This window comes from Chiloscyllium plagiosum, unplaced genomic scaffold, assembly GCF_037043375.1.
Source record: "Chiloscyllium plagiosum isolate Xiang-an unplaced genomic scaffold, Cpla_swu_hap1 HiC_scaffold_33, whole genome shotgun sequence".
NCBI classification, from domain to species: domain Eukaryota; kingdom Metazoa; phylum Chordata; class Chondrichthyes; order Orectolobiformes; family Hemiscylliidae; genus Chiloscyllium; species Chiloscyllium plagiosum.
Window position 1 is genome coordinate 18,071,433 of NW_028270171.1, and position 22,270 is coordinate 18,093,702.

The window sequence follows — 22,270 nt, forward strand, 5'->3', positions numbered from 1 at the left end:
AATTCTCCCCACAATGTACGGAGGTGCTCCTGCTATTTCTTATACACTTATTGAAGAAGAGAAGGCAGTAAGTAGATGTAAGTTTGGGCTGGTGATGATATGTCAGAGGCAGTGTGGAGCAGATGTGTGGAAAGACAGGTAAGACAGTTCAACAGTGCTGTGCCGAGTTGGAGGGTTGGATCTGAGATGGGGGGGGAATAATGGAACTGGTGAAGTCGACATTGATGCTGTGTGGTTGGAGGGTCCCAAGACAGAAGATGGGGCTTTGTTCCTCCAGTTGTTGGGTGGCTTGGATTTGGCTGTGGAGGCAGCCCAGGACTTGCATATCCTTGGCAAAGTGGGAGGGGGAGTTGAAGTGGTCAGCCACAAAGTGATAGGACTGTTTGGTGAGTGCCCCAGAACTGTTCCCCAAAACATACAGCAAGTTGCCGTTCTCTCTCTGATATTAATGAGCTAATTTGCTCTGCTGACCTTGAGGAAATTGGATGTCCCAAGGCTAGGGTGGGATGCCTAATTTGCAGGTAGATTGTAAGGAAATCACATTACCATCTCTTGGCATTCAAAGCCATTTTGCATGGCCATTTCCTAGTTGTTCAAAAGCCATTTACATTGCCATCTCCTATTTACATTTTCATCCCCTATTCAGAAATCAATAATAACATTACAGTTGGAATGTTACTACTCCCTTATAGTTCCAAAAAAACAATTTGCAACAGATTTGATTAAGGGATGAGTTGCATCAGATTGCTCTATAAGCTGGTGCTTCCAGATAAACCTGAACTATGTTGTGATTTTTAACTTTGTATACCCCAGTCCAACACCAGCACCTCCAAAATCATTATTTTTGAGGATGAAGGACTAGTCACTGCTAAGTGTCTTGAATGGCATGCGACTGGGGGTTGTCTTGTGGGCATCACTAACCATGATGTAAAGGCTTTATATAAAGGAAGGACTGTTTCCTTTGTTGAGAGAGTTTTTGCCACGACCCCCGCATGCCTTGCAACATGTTAAAGATTCCTCTAGAAAGCTTGCACTGTAATGTGTTCAATAAATTTGGTTGTTGTTCACAGAAGTTGGCATTTGCAGTTGCTTTAATGTGCAAAGAACCTCAGGACAAAAAAGCGTAACATCCCCAACGCAGAGAAGACCACGTCAAGAGCAACGGACACGGCAAATGAGGAGAGAGTTGGGCAGGGAAATCAATGTTGGATGTGGAAGGCACCAAAGGATCCTTCCACATCTGACAGATTTTCTTGCACATCCAAAGCATCTCATCTACTGTGTCTGTTGCTCTCGCTGTGGTCTCTTCGACATTGGAGAGACAGGCCACCAACTCAGGGAATGTTTCAGGGAACATATCTGGGACATACACCAAACCACCCCATCGCCCTGTGGCCAACCACTTCAACTCCCCCTCCCACTCCGCCAAGGGCATGCAAGTCCTGGGCCGCCTCCACTGCCAAATCCAAGTCACCCAACAACTGGAGGAAGAACACCTCATCTTCCACCTTGGGACCCTCTAACCACATGGCATCAACGTCTACTTTAGTTTCTTCATCTTCCCTCGTCCCACCTCACCCCAGATCCTACCCTCCAACTCGGCACGACCTTCTTCAATTGTCCTGCCCATCTTCCTTCCAACCTATCCACTTCACCCTCCCCTCTGACATACCATGACCATCCCCCAATGCGTCTACCTAACGCCTTCCCAGCGACCTTCCCCTGCCCCCACCCTATTTCCCTCTCAGACCCCTTCCCCGCCACACACCCCCCTCCACATTAACTCTCCTACTCCTCTAACGCTGCCTGACTGGTTATGCTTTTCCAGTGTCACACTTTTCAACTGATCATCTGCAGTCCTCACTTTCTCTCCTTATCCAATGTCTCAAACAACTTTCTGGTGAAGCAATTTACCTATAATTGATTTAATTCACAGTTCATTGGGTGGTTGCCTTTACCAGGCCACGGTGGGGTTTGCTTGCTACTTCAATTCACCCTGATCCCACATTAACCTGTCACAGACCTGCTAGTTTTCCAGCTCAAAGGACAGCAACTCATTTTTTACTTGGGGACCCTACAGCCTCCAAACTCAATTCAGTAACTTAGAGCCTGACTCTGTTCTATGTTTTTTCAACCCAGCCCACATCCTGATCCGGTCATGACATGGGCTGTTTTTAAGAGCCTACCCATTCTCTCCTACTCGAGTTCTCATTACCACATTCAGTTTCTCTTCTATCCTGGCCTTTTGGCAATAATCTCATCTGCCGACCCCCTTCACCACTCTCCTTCCCTGGACTCTGTCTCCACCTACCTACTCACCTTGGTCTTCTCTTACTGCACCACCACCCCCCCACCCCAAATCTCTTAAGCATAAGGACATTTTCCTAGCCGCTATCTGATTAAGAGTCATCTCTGCTTTCTCCCCGCAGATGCGACCAGACCTGTTGAGCTTTGCCAGAAGTGTTGTCTTGGATCTGACTTGGCCAGTAATAACATTAGTTGGAATCCAGGTGAGGAAATATTAGGACAGGTAAACAAAAGCTTAGTCAGAGGTAGCTTTAAAAGGAAACAAGAATAGTAGAGAGGCAGAATTTTAGGGAAGGCATTCAAGAATTTTGGGCTAAGGTAGCTGAAATAATATTACCAGTGACAGTGAAGTGAAAGCCCATGAACTCAAAAGAGGGAACATAAAATCAGTGTTCTCGGGAGGTGTGAGGCCAACATGTGAAAACAAAATGAAAAGAATTAAAATCAAGATATGACACACTCAGGACAAATGCCAATCTGCAGAGCAAAAGGAGTTCACAAATCCAAGACATCTTTCAGACTTCATAAATTGGCTTTCTAAAGATCAGAACCAGATACTAATGGAGAGACAAAAAAGAGGAAGCTATGTAAACTGGATGGAAACTGATAGAAATTTAAATTCGTCCTATTCAATTTAGGAATAGGAAAATGCAGCTACATGTTATAGCTCAAGGGAAAGGCATTCACTAAGTAATGACCATCAAAACTGGAACTTTATTTACACCTATTTGGATTAAGCATGCATTTAGCTGTGAATTTTGTTCTACATGAACGATTAACAAACTCTAGGACTATCTTAATGAAAACTTACTTTCTCATTTTCTAATTATTCAAAGCGTCATGTCTCAACTGCAATTCATTCACTGCCTCATCATAGTTCTGCAAAATGTTTAGGTCCTTCACTGACTAAGTTTTATTTTGCAACCTTACGGTAGTGCTTATGCACATGAAATTGCCTGTTTGATTTGAATTAATGTTTAAAATATTTACTTACAAAAAAGAAATGCCTTGTTGAAATACAAGACAGAACAATGGCATACATAGACAAACCAGACCAACAATCTGCTTTGTCCAGCTAAGTGTGGGGTCAGAATAACAACCTTCAAATAAAAGGTTTTAAAACTGGTCAGTTCATCAGCTGGTTATCATTCAATTAGATTGTGGCTGATCAGTTTATAAAAAATATAAAATCTTAAGAACTAGTTCAGCAAATTGGTAACCAGATGATCTTAGATCAAGACAGTTTGAGAAGAAAGTGAGGACTGCAGATGCTGGAGATCAGAGCTGAAAATGTGTTGCTGGAAAAGTGCAGGTCAGGCAGCATCCAAGGATCAGGAGAATCGACATTTCGGGCATGACGCCTTCTTCCGGAATGAGGAAAGTGTGTCCAGCAGGCTAAGATAAAAGATAGGGAGGAGGGACTTGGGGGCGGGGCGTTGGAAATACAATAGGTGGAAGGAGGTTAAGGTGAGGGTGATAGGCCGGAGTGGGGGTGGGGGTGGGAGCGGAGGTGTCAGGAAGAAGATTGCAGGTTAGGAAGGCGGTGCTGAGTTAGAGGGTTGGGACTGAGACAAGGTGGGGGGAGGGGAAATGAGGAAACTGGAGAAATCAGAGTTCAGCCCTTGTGGTTGGAGGGTTCCGAGGCGGAAGATGAGGCGCTCTTCCTCCAACCGTCGTGTTGCTATGGTCTGGCGATGGAGGAGTCCAAGGACCTGCAAGTCCTTGGTGGAGTGGGAGGGGGAGTTGAAGTGTTGAGCCACGGGGTGGTTGGGTTGGTTGGTCCGGGTGTCCCAGAGGTGTTCTAAAACGTTCCGCAAGTAGGCGGCCTGTCTCCCCAATATAGAGGAGGCCACATCGGGTGCAGCGGATGCAGTAAATGATGTGTGTGGAGGTGCAGGTGAATTTGTGGCGGATATGGAAGGATCCCTTGGGGCCTTGGAGGGAAGTAAGGGGGGAGGTGTGGGCGCAAGTTTTACATTTCTTGCGGTTGCAGGGGAGGGTGCCAGGAGTGGAGATTGGGTTGGTGGGGGTGTGTGGACCTGATGAGGGAGTCATGGAGGGAGTGGTCTTTTCGGAACGCTGATATGGGAGGAAAATATATCCCTGGTGGTGGGGTCCGTTTGGAGGTGACGGAAATGACGACGGATGATACGATGTATATGGAGGTTGGTGGGGTGGTAGGTGAGGACCAGTGGGGTTCTGTCCTGGTGGCGATTGGAAGGGCGGGGCTCAAGGGCAGAGGAGCGGGAAGTCGAGGAGATGCATTGGAAGGCATCGATCATGTCTGGGGGGAAATTGCGGTCTTTGAAGAAGGAGGCCATCTGGGTTGTACGGTATTGAAACCGGTCCTCCTGGGAGCAGATGCGGCGGAGACGAAGGAATTGGGAATATGGGATGGCATTTTTACAGGGAGCAGGGTGGGAGGTGTAGTCTAGGTAGCTGTGGGAGCCGGTCGGTTTATAGTAAATGTCCGTGCTGATTCGGTCGCCCGAGATAGAGATGAAGGTCTAGGAAGGGGAGGGAGGGGTCTGAGACAGTCCAGGTAAATTTGAGGTCGGGGTGGAAGGTGTTGGTAAAGTGGATGAACTGTTCAACCTCCTCGTGCGAGCACGAGGCAGCAACAATACAGTCATCGATGTAGCAGAGGAAAAGGTGGGGGATGGTGCCAGTGTAGCTGCGGAAGATGGACTGTTCCACATATCCTACGAAGAGGCAGGCATAGCTGGGGCCCATGCGGGTGCCCATTGCTACTCCTTTGGTTTGGAGGAAGTGGGAGGATTGGAAAGAGAAGTTGTTCAGGGTGAGGACCAGTTCAGTCAGTCGAAGGAGTGTGTCAGTGGAAGGGTACTAGTTGGTACGGCAGGAAAGAAAGCAGCGGAGGGCTTTGAGTCCTTTGTGATGGGGGATAGAGGTGTACAGGGACTGGATGCCCATGGTGAAGATAAGGCGTTGGGGACCGGGAAGCGAAAATCATGGAGGTGGTGGGTGGTGTCCCGAACGTAGGTGGGGAATTCTTGGACTAAGGGGGACAGGACTGTGTCGAGGTATGCAGAGATGAGTTCGGTGGGGCAGGAGCAGACTGAGACAATGGTCGGCCAGGGCAGTCAGTTATGTGGATTTTGGGCAGGAGGTAGAAACGGGCGGTGCGGGGTTGTGGGGACCATGAGGTTGGAGGCGGTGGATGGGAGATCCCCTGGAGGTGATGAGGTTATGGATGGTCTGGGAGATGGTTTGGTGGTGGAAGGTGGGGTCATGGTCTAGGGGACAGTAGGAGGAGGTGTCCGCAAGCTGGCGTTTAGCCTCAGCGGTGTAAAGGTCGGTGCGCCAAACTACTACCGCGCCTCCCTTGTCTGCCGGTTTGATAGTGAGGTCGGGGTTGGAACGGAGGGAGTGGAAGGCTGCACGTTCAGAGGGTGAGAGGTTGGAGTGGGTGAGAGTGGTGGAGAGGTTGAGGCGGTTAATGTCACGGCGACAGTTGGCTATGAAGAGATCGAGGGTAGGTAAGAGGCCAGCACGGGGTGTCCAGGTGGATGGGATGTGTTGGAGGCGGGAGAAGGGGTCGTCAGAGGGTGGGCGAGAATCCTGGTTGAAGAAGTAGGCGCGGAGGCGAAGGCGGCGGAAGAATTGTTCGATGTCTCGCCGCGTGTTGAACTCGTTAATCCGAAAGCGTAGGGGAATGAAGGGGAGGCCTCTGCTGAGGACAGTTTGAGGGCAGCTAAGAAACAGTGAGTAGCAGCAAACAATGATGGCAGTTGTTTATAAAACAAACTGTCGTGGCAATAATGGATATGGTACATACCAGAAAACTAAGGGTGCATACTACTTGGGAGAGAGAATAATAATGGGTAATTCAATTTACATACACCAGGTTAAACATATCAGCACATATGCTATTAAGGGTGAATTTGGAATAAATAAATGGATTTTTGAGGAGCCAACTAGGAATCAAACTATTTTGGATTTGGTGTTGCATAATTATAAAGGACTAAGCAATAACCTTACTATGAAGGAGCCTTTGGGAAACACGGTAACAATAATAGATTCTTGCATTAAGTTTAAATAAGTCAAGTGCATTGTAAAACTAGGATCGTGGCAATTAAATTAAGAAATAAAGGGGCATGTTGACTATGATGGATTTGGCAGATACACCCAAAGATTCAAAAGTAGACAGGCAATACAGAAAAATAAATACTACACAATCTATAACAAACTTAAAGCACAAACGCCCAATGGGAAAGATAAAACAAGTGCGATTATTGGAATGTGTTAAGGATTGCATTAGATCAAAGCATGGCAGGATGCCACAATGAATGGCAAGTCTGGAGATTTAGGGAGCAATTTAGAACCCAAAAGGAATAGAAAACTGACCAAGAGAATATAAATGCCAATTAGCAAGGAACAAAGGTAGACTTAAGAACAACTTTTTTGGGTATTGAAAAGAAAACCATTAGATAGTACAACATGGGGCCATCACAGGTAGGACTGGAGAATTTATAGTGCAGAACCAGGAACTGTTGAGAAACTTAACAGTTCCTTCAAACTTCTTAAAGAATGAAGCAGGATGTCTTTCTCTCTCTAACTAATTGATTTGTGAAACTAAGGAACTAAAACAATTTAGTAAGGAAGTAATAAGTGAAAATTTAACTGGATTGAAAGGTGATATATGCCAGGTAAGCTTCATCCCTGAACATTAAAAGTAGCTACAGAGATAGGGGATCTACTGGTGGTTATCATACAAAGTTCAATGGATCTGGCAAGGATTTTGGGTAGTGGAATGTAGGAAAGCGAGAGAGAATGGAGAACTACAGAATTATTCATATGACACTAGTAAGGATAATGTTAGAATCTATTAAAAGAGATACAGTAGTTGAACAGTTAGAAAGCGGTAAAATTGGATAGTCAACATGGATTTACAAGGGAAATCACATTTGACAAGCTTTTTGATGATAATGCTTAGAGTGTACAAAGGAGAACCAGTAGACATACTGCATTTGAATTTCGAGGCGGCTTTTGGTAAGGTCCTGAACAGGTTAGCAAATAAAGTCAGAGTGCATTGAATTTGTTAGAATAGATTGAAAATTGATTAACAGCAGAATTGTAGTGTCCATTGTCATGACTCAAAATAATCATACAAATGGAGCAGCAATTAGAAGATAAATGGTATACTGGCCTTGATCACAAGGGAATTTGACTACAGTAAGATTGTATAGAGCCTCAGTGAGACTTCTCGTGGAATACTATTTATTGTTTTAGTTCCCTTATCAAAACAGGGAGAACATTTTCCATAAGAGTGCAATGGAAGTTCACCAAATTAATCCTTGGAGTGGCAGGACTATTTCATGGAGATTGGTGAGACTGGGCTTCCATTTCTTACAAGTGACCTTAAAACATAAATTATTGCAGGATGTAAAAGGAGGATTTAGGCAAGTGCTTCCTTAGCTGGTCAGTCCAAACCAGGGCAATAATCTTCAGGTAACAGATAGGTCATAAAAGATAGCGGTGGAAATTATTTCTTCATGCAAGGAGGGTGCTGAATTTTGAAGAAGCTTCTACCCCAGAGAGCTGTGAATCATTGTTGTGTTAAATCTCATGCTCAATGATATCACATTAGATGATAATCGGTTGTACCCTAAAACTGTGGGAAGCTAGGAAAATGATTGCTGGGCCCCTTGCTGAGATACTTCTATCAATAGCCACAGGTGAAGTGCCGGAAGACTGCAGGTTAGCTAACATGGTGCAAATATTTAAAGGTGGTAAGGAAAAGCCAGGGAAGCATGACATCAGTGGTGGGCAGGTTGTTGGAGGGAACCCGAGGGACAGGATTTACACATATTTAGAATGGCAAGGATGATTAGTCAACACTGCTTTGTGCCTGGAAAAATCACGTCCCAAACTAGAATGGAGTTTTTTTTGATGATGTAACAAAGAGGTTTGATGAGGGCAAAGCTGTGGACGTGATTTACATGGATTTCAATAAGACTTTCAAACAAGATTCCTCATAATAGAGGGGTTAGTAAGGTTGGAGCTCATGGAATACAGGGAGAACTAGCCATTGGGATTCAGAGCTGGCTCGAAGGCACAGGGTGGTGCTGAAGGGTTGCATTTTCGGTTGGTGGCCTGTGACCAATGTGCCACAAGGAGCGGAGCCGAGTCCACTATTTTGTCATTTGTATAAACAATTTGAATGTGAACATAGGAGCTATAGTAAGTTTGCAGATGACACCAAAATTGGAGGTGTAGTAGACAGCAAAAGTTTTTTCAGAACAATGGGATCTTGATCAGATGGGCCCAGGAGTGGCAGATTGAGTTTAATTTAGATAAATGTGAAGTGCTGCATTTTGGAAAGACAAATCAGGACAGGACCTCTACACTTAATGGTAAGGACCTGGGGAGTGTCGCTGAACAAAGATCTTTGAATGCAGATTCATAGTTCCTTGAAAGTGGAGTCACAGGTAGACAGGACAATGAAGACAGTGCTTGGTACGCATGCCTTTATTGGTTAGTGCATTGAGTTATAAGCATTGGAGATCATATTGCAGCTGCACAGGACATTGGTTAGGCCACTTTTGAAATATTGCGTGCAATTCTAGTCTCCTTTCTATCAGAAGGATGTTGCAAAACTTGAAAGGGTTCAGAAAAGATTTACGAGGATGGTGCCAGGGTTGGAAGATTAAGCTATAGGGAGGCTGAATAGACTGGGGCTGTTTTCAGAGGCTAAGGTGTGATCTTAGAGGTCTATAAAATCATGGGGGTGCATGAAGATGAATAGACAAGGTCTTTTTCCCTGGGGTGGTTAAGTCCAGAACTAGACAGCATAGGCTTAGGGTGAGCAGGGAAAGATTTAAAATGGACCCAAGAGGCAACTTTTCCACAGAATGGTGTGTATGGAACGCCAGAGGAAGTGGAGGTAGCCAGTACAATTACAATATTTAAAAGGCATCTGGATGGGTATATGAATAAGAGAGAGTTTAGGGGGATAAGGGTCAAATGCTGACAAATGGGACTAGATTTATTAAGGAGATCTGGTCAGCATGGACAGTTTGGACCAACGGGCTGGTTTCCACACTGTACAGCTCTATGCTCAAGTAGAACAGGAAAGTAGCACCGACTATCATAACAGGAGGCCAGTAATGTCATTGGACTGATTATCAAAAACCCCAGGCTAATGCTTGTGGGACATGGGTTTAAATCTCACCAGAGCAGATGTTAAATTCAAAATTTCACCAAATAAATTTAGAAAAAAAAGTCTATTATTGATTACATAACTGTTGATTTTCATTAAAACAATTCACCAATGTTCTTCAGGGAAGGAAATTAGCTACTCTTACATGTGACTGACTTAACTGGCCTCTGGACACTTAAGGAAAGGATATTGAAGGCAGCATTTGGGATACTTGCTTTTATTGGTCAGTGCATTGAGCATAGAAGTTGGAAGGTCATGTTGCGGCTGTACAGGACATTGGTTAGGCCACTTTTGGCATATTGTGCGCAATTCTGGTCTCCCTGTTATAGGAAGGTTGTTGTGAAACTTGCAAGGGTTCAGAAAAGATTTACAAGAATGCTCCCAGGTTTGGAGAGTTTGGGATATAGGGAGAGTCTGAATAGATTGGGGCTATTTTCCCTGGAGAAATCGAGGCAGCTGGGTGACCTTAGAGATTTATAAAATCATGAGGTGCATGGATATGTTAAGTAGACAAGTCTTTTCCCAAGGGTAGGGGCATCCAAAATTAGATGACATAGCTTTACAATGAGAGGGGAAAGACTTAAAAGGGACCCAAGGGGCAACCTTTTCCGCAGAGTGCGGTGCAAGTATGGTATGAGCTGCTGAAGGAAGTAGAGGAGGATAGTACAATTACATTTAAAAAAGGCTTCTGGATGGGGATATAAATAGGAAGGGTTGAAGGGTAGATGGGCCAAATACTGGCAAATGGGACTAGATAATTTTAGGATATCTGGCTAGCATCGACATGTTGGATCAAGGGGTCTGTTTCCATGCTATATATTTATGACTCTACCCCACATTGAATATAAAGAAAAACAACCATGTTCTAACTCTGTTCCCAGTATGCCAAGCACAACAAGCAATTCATATCTATATGACGGCTCTAATATAAATGCCCAATCAATGCAACTTCCCTAGAACAGTAACGTTCAACTGAACAATTCACACTTCACTAAAAACAGAGCTCACAACACAATCTGCACATTCACGTAAGCTCAAACTGTCAATGCAAGGTAATGTAAGTGACAACACAGTGAGAAACCATTCTATACTTTTAACTGACGTTTGGACAAATCACATCTTGGAACTTGAAATATTCTCAGTCCACTTTGAAACTGAAGGCAAACTTCCCTTATTCCCTAGAATTGTCATTACTAGCAACAGAGGAGAATTGTGCTTAAGAAATATTGTTTTATGATTATGCCATCTTATTAGGATTGATCATCTTTACAAAAAGTGGTAATTAAGAGCAACAGCACAAATACAGAGAATTAACATTACAATTTCTTACATCTGCCCAATACTTTCTATATACTGTAGAAACTTCTCAAATAATGATGAATGAGCTTACTGTAGTAGGGTTGATAGGGTTGAACAGCTGACCATGCTACCTAAACAAGATCATGTACAGCATCTCTTTTGAAGATTAATACAAGTTACTTTAAAATACAAAGTTCAGGAAACCATTGAATTCCCTAATCTCCACACTGCAAGTCTGTACGAGTGTTAAACCTGAGAGGTGCAAGATGTTGTCTTTCACCTCAAGCTGACCATGCTTTATCCAATTTTGATCTAAATTTACCAACTTTCCACCAACCCGACTCCATGCTTTTCAACGAGGCATTGTTGAAACCATTAAAGTTAATCAACCACGCTCTCTGGTATCCTCTTCCTGACTGCCTCCACCAGAAACTATTGAGAATCAGAGCTCCTGAATCTTCTGGACTCCTATCTTCCCATCCTGTAGAATCCCTCTGATCCCTGAGCCCCAGAAAAACAAATTCTATAATTTCCATAACTAAAAACCAAAAATGCTGGAAATACTCAGTAGGTCCAATGGCATCAATGGAGAAGTATGGGAGGGAGAAAGCACAGCAGAATTTATTTCAATTTGCTGACCATTTTGACGAAAGATCATCAACCTGAAACATCAAATCCATGTCACATTAGATGCTACCAGATTTGAGTACTTTTAGGGTTTATCATTAACTACAAATTTCAAACAACTGATTTTCTTTGCACCAAAAATTTACACACTTGCAAATTTCTCATATCCTGCCCCATTCCTTTCCTCCAGCAATATGAACTACACGAATACTTTTCCAGAAAATTTCACTCCTTGAAAGTGGAGTCACAGGTAGACAGGATAGTGAAGCTAGCATTTGGTAAGCTTGCCTTTATTGGTTAGAGCATTGCATATAGGCATTGGAATGTCATGTGGCAGCTATACAAGATAGCGGTTAGGCCACTTTTGGAATATTGTGCACAATTCTTGTCTCCCTTCTATAGGAATGACAGTGTGAAACTCAAAAGGGTTCCAGAAAAGATTTAAGGATGTTGCCAGGGTCAGAGGGTTTGAGATATAGGAGAGGCTGAATAGGTTGGGGCTATCTCCCCTATAGAGAGGGGCTGAGGGACGACCTTATAGAGGTTCATAAAATCATGAGGGGCATGGATAGACTAAATAGAATTGGTCTTTTCCCTGGGTTGGGCTAGTCCAGAACTAGACAGCATAGGTTTAGGGTGGAAGATATAAAAGGGACCTAAGGGGCAACCTTTTTCATGCAAGGGGCGGTGCATGTATGGACCAAAAGTGGAGGCTGCTGGTACAATTACACCATTTAAAAGGCATCTGGACAGGTATATGAATGGGAATGGTTGAGGGAGATATGGGCTAAGTGCTGACAAATGGGACCAGATTAATTTATGGTATCTGGTCAGCACAGACGATTTGGAACGACAGATGTGCAGCATGGAAACAGACCTATGACTGCATGACTTACTACATTCCCCACCCAATTGCTAGCTAGGTTTTATTTTGCTTTGTTTGGGCACTCAAAATCCATTTGCCCACTTTCACCCTATAGACAAATTGAGCGACAACATCCAATAGTCACACAATGTTAGCAATCTAGAGAAACTGGTTAGATAACATACATTAGTTAAACAATAGGTAGAACTCAACGTACAAATAATGAAACACCTCAGAGCATTGGAAATGGCCAAGTTTTGTTACATTAAGTTTGTGTATCCAAACAAAGGGGTTAATCTGAAGGGACTTTTTGCAAAAACCACTGGGAAATATTTAAATTAACTGAGACTTACTTTTCTTTTTGTCTATCCTTGAAATATATCTCCAGAAACTACAAAAACTATAAAGTTCTGTCATAGAGTCAGAGATATACAGCATGGAAACAGACCCTTCGGTCCAACCCGTCCATGCTGACCAGATTAGATTAGATTAGATTACTTACAGTATGGAAACAGGCCCTTCGGCCCAACAAGTCCACACCGCCCCGCCGAAGCGTAACCCACCCATACCCCTACATTTACCCCTTACCTAACACTATAGACAATTTAGCATGGCCAATTCATCTGACCTGCACATCTTTGGACTGTGGGAGGAAACCGGAGCACCCGGAGGAAACCCACGCAGACATGGGGAGAACGTGCAAACTCCACACAGTCAGTCGCCTGAGGCGGGAATTGAACCCGGGTCTCTGGCGCTGTGAGGCAGCAGTGCTAACCACTGTGCCACCGTGCCGCCCACTAGATATCCAACCCAATCTAGTCCCACCTGCCAGCACCGGCACATATCCCTCCAAACCCTTCCTATTCATATACCCATCCAAATGCCTCTTCAATGTTGCAATTGTACCAGCCTCCACCACTTCCTCTGGCAACTCATTGCATACCCGTACCACCCTCTGCATGAAAAAGTTGCCCCTTAGGTCTCTCATATCTTTCCCCTCTCACCCTAAACCCATGCCCTCTAGTTCTGGACTCCCCGACCCCAGGGAAAAGACTTTATCCTATCCATACCCCTCAATTTTGTAAACCTCTAAGGTCACCCCTCAGCCTCCCACGCTCCAGGGAAAACAGCCCCAGCCTGTTCAGCCTCTCCCTATAGAAGGGAACTAGTTGGCGATTTAGTAGACATCATAAACCAAAAGGCATTTGACCACATAAACTCTACAATTCTACAGGAGAATAATCATGGTTCCATTGCAGCAGAAAGTGGATACGCCAGCTACTTAGCAAACTGAGGGAGCAAACCCTATTCTGACCACCCCCACATTCATCCTTACCCCATAGCAAAGGGTAAGAAAGTGAGTCAGGATGTAATGCACTTCAGCATCAAAACATATTTCCTACAATTTGGTTACTGAGTTACCAAATTAAAACTACAATATTAACCATCAACATGAAGTGGTTGTATAACTAGCAAAACTTGCACACACGTTCCACTAGCTTTCTTGAAGGATCTAAAACAGGCTCTTCGTTCTTTGAATATTTAATATTGGAAATTAAGGTACTGCAGATTGAATTGTTGGGTAACATCAGGGGTATTCAAATATTGGGAAACAGAATTAACATACACACCAGCCATAATGTCATTAACAGAAGCTGAATAGCTTATTTGACTTCGTGATAAAGCCAAGAGGTTTCAGAAACAGGTAGAGGAGAATACAGGATTGTTTATGTTATACGTGGACAAGTGGGCTTTGGTAGCTTACTTTAAAAACATGATTACTGAAAGTACAGATGGAAGCAAAACTACGATTTGTGGAAATATGCACCAAGTCAATCAGCATCTGTAAAGGCAGGATAATATTTTGGATAAAGTTACTAGATCAACCTTAAAACAGCCCAAGTATTCACAAATATAAACCAATTAAACAGAAAAAATTTGTACCTTTCAGTTTGATGTGGGCACTTTCAATGTTTTCTTGTCACCACACTGTCTCAATCCTGAGCATACAGATCAAATGAAAGATGGAAACAGGAATGTGAATGCCTGACATTGGTTGTGTTATCCTAAATGCAACTTGCTCTGGGTTAATGTAAGAGTTTCTGTCCAAACTGTGGCCTGGCTTTGACAGTGTTATCATTTAAATCCAGGTAAAACCACATTCAAAATAATGAGGAATGTGGTTAAAGAAATATCCTTACACAGAGGGCTACAGGAGCACCAATTTTTTTTTGCCATAGGAATTGTTTACGGTAGAGATCATTGCAATTCTTAACTATGGGTTAAACTACAAAGGAGTCCTTTGCTTAAAAATTAATAATTGCTAAATCAATAAAATACAAATAGTTAACCATGTAGCACTAAATTTGCAGAACATTGTCAATATGCCTTCCTTTCACATGATATCTATTATTTAAGATTGCACACTTTTCAACTGTCCTAATAAACTTTGAACAAGGTTCAGATATACAAGAACTATTTTTTCAGGTATCTCAGCAAAACACAACCAAAAGCAGGACACTGGTAAATCTAACATTCAAAAAACAAAAATAAATTGTCCCATTAGTTTTTGGCTTAAACGGTGGGCGGCACGGTGGCACAGTGGTTAGCACTGCTGTTTCACAGCGCCTGAGACCCGGATTCAATTCCCACCTCAGGCGACTGACTGTGTGGAGTTTGCACGTTCTCCCAGTGTCTGCGTGGGTTTCCTCCGGGTGCTCCGGTTTCCTCCCACTGTCCAAAGATGTGCATGTCAGGTGAATTGGCCATGCTAAATTGCCAGTAGTGGTAGGTAAGGGTAAATGTAGGGGCATGGGTGGGTTACGCTTCGGCGGGTCGGTGTGGACTTGTGGGGCCGAAGGGCCTGTTTCCACACTAATGTAATCTAATCATAAATAATTTGTCATTTTACTTCCAATTATTTTCAAGTAACCTTAGTACAGATTTTAAAACACCATTGTGCTAATTTGATGGGTTAATGCCCCAAACAGAAGGTCTGCAATTCAAGTCTTTGACTGCAAATTAGTGACTGAGCTAAACAAACCACAATTTCCATGCTCCCAAGTCAAATAGAGGAAGGAAGGGAGAGAAGGGCAAGCATCAAATATTTTACTTCCTGGCTGTTGTTTAGTGACCTCTTCTGAAAATTGTACGAGATGTTAAAGAATGGCTGGCTTGAATCCAGCTGCACAAACAGTCCATCTTACAAATGAACGATTATCCCATGAGCCAGCATTTTCATGAAGGGAAAAAAATCAGATTTAGATAAACCAAAAAAAATGCATTGATCATCCACAGCACCATTTTTATTGCACTTTGAGATTTACAAGTGAAACAATTTTTGTGTAAAAATTGAAGCACTGCATGCCCTTTGTAAAAGAAAGCTACTCAGCAGATCAAACAGGAGACAAATGTTAATTCGCATTCATGAAATGCACTGTTTCTTATAGTTCTACAGGTTACAAAATTACCTCAATAGCCCGAGCGCAAGTAACCCGGAATAAATTCAGTTCAACAGTTTAATTAAAGTTGTTTTCTTAAACTGAAATAGAACATTTAAGCCAACTTATTTCTCCCAGAGATCTCAGACAACAGTCCAGTCCAGCTGAGGAAAGTGCTTCACTGTCTGAGGTATAAAAGACTCATTTATGCCTCTCAATTGACACCAATATTTTAATCAATAATTTGTCCGTATGTGATTTTCCAAGCCCCTAAACTGGGTGCAACCTGTCAGAAAAGAACATTCAGCTCAAACCTGTTTCTTTTTCATTCATTTAGTTCACAGCTGATTAGTAATCCATTTATTTATATTTAATGCCATTCCAACCATTTTCATATGTTTTTACTTTCCAATTTACATCCAACATTTCCAATATTTAATCCTGATAAATAACAGAGAAACATGCTCTAATCTAATAAATTAAAATGGTGGTCGACTATCAATATATTTGAGCCTTCAGAACAGGTTTAAAAATTAAGAATCCAGATCAGAGCTTTGTAGCTATCACAGATGGTTTATACGATGAACAAGAATATCTCTAGGCTATAATTATGACCTCACGTTTGTCAGTGAGATCACAACTGACCTATAAATTATCTTCATAATCCACCTTTGCCCCACACTCCTTAATACAGTAGCTTTGAATAACAACTTGGATCAGCCAAAATTAAATTACAATTCATACAACATTGAATTTTCATCTACAAATGCCAATCAAACTTCCATAATTTGTACATAGATCTTTCCCAATTTCACTCTTTAAAAAAAAAAGCCTAATTTTCAATACCCTTTTCCAGGTAAGGTACGAACAGGCATCAGATTATTTCTACCTTACCCAAAGCTGACACAATGTCACTGAAGGATAACTGTGGGTGTGTGAAGTGTTTACACTGTGTCCACTAAAACAGAAGGTATCTTCAGTATTGTTTATAGTATTAGTTTGGAGAAAGCATTTTGTATTGGACAAAGCCAAAAAAACTGGCTACATAATGCCACTGCTGGAAATCAGAAATCACAAGTATTGTGGCATAAAAGGGCATTAGTTCAAAGATTTGCTTAGAACACATCTTCACCACAAGGAATTAAATAAATCTGTTTTCAATTCAAACTGATTATAAGAACAAGGGAAACATTTTAAATCTTATAATTACCATCAGGAATTGATGCAAAATTCTAACTGTATCCTAATGCAACCAGAAAAAATTTCTGAAATTAGACTCCCAACCTCAACGCGACAGCAAATAATTCTTCCAACAACACACTGGCTCAGTCTAGAAACAACTGACATACAGTTACAAAATAGAATTAGAGTGTCTTTACCCAGAAAATACCATACACGTAATTAATCAAATGGACACCCACATACAGGACATCAAAAACTCTAGATAGACGAATAAGTGTGAAAGAGAACTTCAAGGGGAGAGAGAATGGGTATGGAGACAAAGGTTTAGGGCCCAGAATGCCAGACATTGGCAGCTCAGCAGAAGGAGCTGTTTGCAAAAGGCCATCATATCAAAACACTTGCGTGCTCATACAGTACTGAAATGAATTTGAAAGGACAGTTACCTGGATGCTCCTCCTCGTAAAATAACTATATAGTTAATTGGGAAACTGCTGTTCCAGAGAAGGCAGTAGGAGTATACTTTAGAGGGAAACCAGAAAAGGAGATATGAGACAGCTTTGGCAAATAGAAGTAGGGAGAATCCAAAGGGTTTTTACGAATACATTAAGAACAAATGGGTAACTAGGGAGAGAATAGGGCCCTTCAAAGTTCAGCAAGGCGACATTTGTGTGGAGCCACAGAAAATTGGGAGGGGGGCTACTAAATGAGTATTTCTGCATCAGTAATTACTGTCCAAAAGGATGTGGAAGATATAGAAAGTAGCAAAATAGATGGTGACACCTTACAAAATGTCCAGATTACAGAGGAGGAAGTGCTAATGTCTTGAAACGGTTAAAAGTGGATAAATCCCCAGGAGCTGATCAGGTGTAACCTAGAACTCTGTGGAAAGCTAGGGAAGTGATTGCTGGGCCTCTTACTGAGATATTTGTATCATCGATAGTCACAGGTGAGGTGACGGAAGACTGGAGGTTGGCTAACATGATGCCACTGTTCAAGAAAGATGGTAAGGACAAGCCAGAGAACTATAGACCAGTGAGCCTGACGTCAGTGGTAGGCAAGTTGTTGAAGGAATTCTGAGGGACAGGATGTACATGTATTTGGAAAGGCAAGGACTGATTAGGGATAGTCAACATGGCTTTGTGCATGGGAAATCATGTCTCTCAAACTTGATTGAATCTTTTTGAAGTAGTAACAAAGAAGATTGATGAGGGCAGAGCGGTAAATGTGATCTATATGAACTTCAGTAAGGAGTTCGACAAGGGTCCCATGAGAGACTGATTAGCAATGTTAGATCTCACGGAATACAGGGATAACTAGCCATTTGGATACAGAACTGGCTCAAAGGTAGAAGACAGAGGGTGGTGGTGGAGGATTGCTTTTCAGACTGGAGGCCTGTGACCAGTGGAGTGCCACAAGAATCGGTGCTGGGTCCACTACTTTTTGTCATTTGCATAAGTGATTTGGATGTAAGCATAAGAGTACAGTTAGTAAGTTTGCAGATGACACCAAAATTGAAAGTGTTATGGACAGTGAAGAAGGTTACCTCAGATTACAACAGGATCTTGATCAGATAGGCCAATGGGCTGAGAAGTGGCAGATGGAGTTTAATTCAGCTAAATGCGAGGTGCTGCATTTTGGGAAAGCAAATCTTAGCAGGACTTCTACACTTAATGGTAAGGTCCTAGGGAGTGTTGACGAACAAAGAGACCTTGGAGTGCAAGTACATAGCTCCTTGAAAGTGGAGTTACAGATAGATAGGATAGTGAAGGCAGCATTTGGTCTGCTTTCCTTTATCGGTCAGAGTACAGAGCACAGACGTTGGGAGGTAATGTTGCAACTGTACAGGACATTGATTAGGCCACTGTTGGAATATTGCGTGCAATTCTGGCCTCCTTCCTATCGGAAAGATGCTGTAAAACTTGAAAGGGTTCAGAGAATATTTACAAGGATGTTGCCAGGGTTGGAGGATTTGAGCTACAGGGAGCCTGAATAGGCTGGGGCCTGGGGCTGTTTTCCCTGGAGCATCAAAGGCTTAGGGGTGACCTTAGAGTGGTTTACAAAATTATGAGGGGCATGCATAGGATAAACAGATAAAGTCTTTTCCCTGGGGTGGGGGAGTCCAGAACTAAAAAAACATAGGTTTAGGGTGAGAGGGGAAAGATATAAAACAGACTTAAGGGGCAACTTTTTCATGCAGAGGGTGGTATGTGTATGGAATGAGCTTCCAGAGGAAGTGGAGGCGGCTAGTACAATTGCAACATTTAAAAGGCATCTGGATGGGTATATGAATAGGAAGGGTTTGGAGGGATATGGGCCAGGTGCTGGTAGGTGGGACTAGGTTGGGTTGGGAAATCTGGTCGGCATGGACAGGTTGAACCGAAGGGTCTGTTTCTGTGCTGTACATCTCTTATGACTATGACTCCAGAAGACCGTGAACTCATGTCCCTGTGCACATGGGCAATTGGTCTCTCCCCATCCAGGGTCTGGAATACAGAAGGAGCGTTTTGCGACATAGGACAACAATATTGGCATAGTTGGCAGGATCCAAACGGATAGTTAAGATCGAACAGTGTCAGCGGCTGCCCAGAACAGCGGTGTCAAGATGGATGGGCCCACAAGGTAAGATTTTAAACCTTGGTCCCTCTCTGTATTCCCCTATGCCAGAGACTGTTCCCTCGCTCAATCGCTCTCTATTCTACGGATTCCTCAAACAGTAATTACTTCAGTCAAGAGATAGTTTTGCAGGAGATAGTTAGAGTCCTCTGTGCTGCATTAGGGAGGCGGGGGGATTAGCGTCCTCTGTGCACTACATGGGTTAGAGTCCTGGAGGTGGGTTGATTGAGGTTATCTAATCTGCATCATGCTCAATTGAACCTCTTGTTTCACAAAACTCAGAACTTAAGTCTTTCTCTACCTGCTTATATCCTATTCACATTCTCACCACTTTATAATACATGCCACTTCCTTTTAAATTAAGACAATATGTAAATGCCAAATTAGAAGATAGAAAAAGAGATACCCATCCATAGCAGTTAACAGCCATTCTGTAGGTTTGTAATCAATGTTCTCAGATATCCTGAAAAAGGGCTCATGCCCGAAACGCTGATTTACCTGTTCCTTGGATGCTGCCTGACCCGCACTTTTCCAGCAACACATTTTCAGCTTTGATCTCCAGCATCTGCAGTCCTCACTTTCTCCTTTTTTCTCAGATATGTCATGACACACCTCTGAAGCAGTTGGGACTTGAAAACCCAGGCCTTCTCATGCAGAAACTGGGACAGTACCACAGTGCCACAACAGCCCTGCAGCCATTCTGCATACAGGCCTAGAAAAGCAGCATTAGATACGTAATTTCAGTGTGGGAGACGGCCTAATCTGGCCCCATTTAAGATCCACATGCACTTTCATCAGGGATCGAAGAATAAAACATTTTCCACTCCCTACTGGATTACAGTGGCACCCCTAACTGAAACCAGCTAGCCAAGACCAGAACTGAACCATGGATCCTCCTGGTACACACTTTAAAGTGAAAAGGTTGACTTAATTGTTAGTCATCTTACATTTTTCCTTCCTCAATTATGAAGTCTTAATTTAGCTTTTTACAGTACAATCAGGAGCAGGAGAATCGACGTTTCAGGCATGAGCCCTTCTTCAGGACATCTTAAGGATGCTTTCAACTCAGGTTTCTGCACTCAAGTCCAGAGATAAAGCAACATCTGCACAGGCAGGGTCAGAAATAATCTCAACCTCAGAACCTCAGTCTACAAGAATGCTTTCAGCAATGGTAGGACTCTTCTGGGGTAGCTCATCTTCAATCACTGACAATCTAGACCTTGTTGTATTCCTATTATTAGTTTTGTTTTCCAACAACTTCGAAGCAATATTTTCATCAATGGTGTCCATAATTGGGGTCCACACTTTTGGCATCAGTTGATCTGTCAGGTTCCCAGGCTCCAGCCAGAAGAGGAAAGAATCACTATGATCACAATCTGCAGCACATGCACATAAATGAAAAAAGATGTTCTGGTACTTACAGTTGGATAGCCTGACACTAGACTCACAAAAGTGCAGCACTCGGGCATTTCTAAAAGTGCTTGCACATGATAAGATTCAATTCAAACTGTGAAAGAATCTATAGGATTGAGATAATGCCTGCACTCATGGATCAGAGGCCCAGGTTCAAGTCCTACGTGTTTCTGAATTGTATAATAATATCTCTGAACAGGTTGATCAGAAAAATAGATTAAAGTCACAAGATTCCTAAGCATATGGGCAAATTCTGGATCACAGTAACAAGAGAACACCATCCTCCTCAATTATAAGCCAAACAGACTCCATTGAGGATACCACATGTAGGTCAATGCAAGAAATGTTATAAACAACAGGCCTGCCTGATCATTTCACAGCATCTCAGTCCTGTTCAAAGTTTGGAATTACATGCTCCTTCCTAAAGGAGGATACACAAATGTATTTAATAATGAAGGATATTTTTCCCTCCAAAATGAAAAGCTTTGAAAGCAGAATTTCACTTTTGCTGAGCATGAGTTACACGGACTAGAAAGCAGTGGGTTCAAGTTGGCTGCTTGGAATTAAACAAAAAACATAATGGAAAAGGAGTTGGGACATCACTGGGCAAAGCACTCCCCTGTTACAAATATAGCTGTGCCTCTATCAAAGCTGCTTCAGGACAATTACAATAGACAACCAACAGAAAAAAGTAAAACTGTTCAGATATACCTTGACCACAAAAACATGGGCAAACCCAACCCCAATCAGTATCAGGCAGAAGTGGGTACTGCAGATGCTGGAGATTAGAGTCAAGATTTGCGGTGCTGGAAAAGCACAGCAGGTCAGGCAGCATCTGAGGAGCGGGAGAATTGAAGTTTCAGGCAAAGACCCTTCAGAAATTCCTGATGAAGGGCCTTTGCCCGAAACGTCGACTTTCCTGCTCTTCAGATGCTGTCTGATCTGCTGTGCTTTTCCAGCACCACTCTAGTCTTGACTCCAATCAGTATCAGCCAAGAAGTCAAAGGAGGGAGGGTGTTAAATTGTACATCCGCACCAATACTCTGCTAAACATTAGCATTCTCTAGATCTAACCGAATTTTTTGTCCAAGCACAAAAGCAGCTGAATTCCAGAAGCAAAGCAACAGTGACTACATTGAGGCAGCCTTAGAGTAAATGGAACCTAAAGAAACTGAAGACAGAGTTCACTAGAGTCCGGGGAAAAACTCTTCACTCAGAGGGAGATCACAGTGGAAAAAGTTGCTCAGTCCAAAATATCACTGGAGGAAGTAGTCAGGTCAATGTCCTAGATCCAACTACCTTCAGTTGCCTCAGTTCTCTCTTCATCATAAAGGTCAGATC

The 22,270-nt window shown here is 42.8% G+C and overlaps 1 protein-coding gene across 2 annotated transcripts in view; it reads right to left on the reverse strand.

Annotated features, from left to right (window-relative positions):
• Positions 1-22,270, reverse strand: part of LOC122542262 (SUMO-conjugating enzyme UBC9) — a 47,050-nt gene that overhangs the window by 20,915 nt on the left and 3,865 nt on the right. Inside the window, exon 2 of one of the 2 annotated variants that reach the window (XM_043679815.2) lies at positions 14,226-14,281. The exons of the other annotated variant lie outside the window; for it this stretch is intronic. The gene's annotated coding sequence lies outside the window, so the exon portion shown is untranslated. The remainder of the gene's footprint in view (positions 1-14,225; positions 14,282-22,270) is intronic. 2 annotated transcript variants of the gene reach the window in all.